Here is a 918-nt window from a genome sequence, read left to right as displayed (position 1 = left end):
TAGTTCTCTTAGCCAGAGTAGAAATAGCCCCTTCTACTTTAGGCACCATGCACCATGAATCCTTCATGGAGTCAGCAACAGGAAACATCTTTTTAAAGACGTAGATGGGGAGAAAGGTATCCCTGGCTTCTCCCATTCCTGTGAAATAATCTCCATCACATGGCCTGGAACAGGAAACACAGAGGAAGGAACATCATAGTATTTAAAGGGATACTAAACCCAATTTTTTTCTTTCATGATTCAGATAGAGCATGAGATTTTAAGCAACTTTTTAATTTACTCCTATCATCAATTTTTCTTTGTTCTCATGCTATCTTGATTTGAAAAAGCAGTACTGTAAGCTTTAGAGCCAGCCCATTTTTTTGTTCAGCACCTGGATAGCACTTGCTGATTTGTGGCTAAATGTAGCAAACCAATTAGCAAGCGCTACCCAGGTGCTGAACTAAAAATGGGCTGGCTCCTAACCTTTCATTATTGCTTTTTCAAATCAAGATAACATGAGAACAAACAAAAAATGATAATAGGAGTAAATTAGAAAGTTGCTTGAAATTGCATGCTCTATCTGAATCATGAAAGAACAAATTTGGGGTTAGTATCCCTTTAAGTTTACTAGACTTCTTAGGGTTGACAACGACAGAAGTATCGGAGTCATGCAAAGTAGCCAATACCTCCTTTAATGTTCAAGCTTAAATCTAAAGTTTACTTCTTCAGTATCAGATAAAGGAATTATACTGTCCGAATCTGAGATTTCACCCTCAGAGGCTACCGATGTATCCTCCTCATCAGACTTAAGAGGGAGGGCAACCTGCGTAGCAGTAGGAGGAACAGAAACCTTACTATCTGAAAGTCTGATTTTCCTCTTGTGTTTTCCCAGCATAGGAAAAGTAGATAATGCCGCAGATACCGCAGAAGATACCT

This window comes from Bombina bombina, chromosome 3 (genome assembly GCF_027579735.1).
Source record: "Bombina bombina isolate aBomBom1 chromosome 3, aBomBom1.pri, whole genome shotgun sequence".
Lineage (NCBI taxonomy): Eukaryota > Metazoa > Chordata > Amphibia > Anura > Bombinatoridae > Bombina > Bombina bombina.
This window is presented reverse-complemented; position numbering follows the sequence as displayed.